The 346-nt window shown below is 46.2% G+C and overlaps 1 gene segment (V, D, J or C); it reads left to right on the top strand.

Moving 5' to 3' along the window:
- The window catches only part of LOC117956454, an 8,092-nt gene that overhangs the window by 3,002 nt on the left and 4,744 nt on the right, over positions 1-346 (top strand).

Below are 346 nucleotides of genomic sequence, written 5' to 3' on the forward strand. Positions count from 1 at the left end.
CTCTCCAGCTGAGGAGGTTTTTGTACGACGTTGTATCACTGTGTGAACGGGCGGCTTTCATCCTGCTGACAATAATAATCTCCTGCATCTTCAGTCTGAACTCCACTGATGGTCAGAGTGAAGTCAGTTCCAGATCCACTCCCACTGAAACGATCTGGGACTCCAGTATAACGGGTTGTATCATCATAAATCAAGAGTTTAGGAGATTCTCCAGGTTTCTGAAGGTACCACTGCAAGTCATAGCTAACAACTGAACTGGCTTTACATTTGATAGAGACAGACTGTCCTGGAGCAACAGACTGAGATCCAGGAGACTGAGTCAGGATGATGTCTCCTGATGAACCTG

The sequence above is a fragment of the Etheostoma cragini genome, chromosome 14 (assembly GCF_013103735.1).
Source record: "Etheostoma cragini isolate CJK2018 chromosome 14, CSU_Ecrag_1.0, whole genome shotgun sequence".
NCBI lineage: Eukaryota > Metazoa > Chordata > Actinopteri > Perciformes > Percidae > Etheostoma > Etheostoma cragini.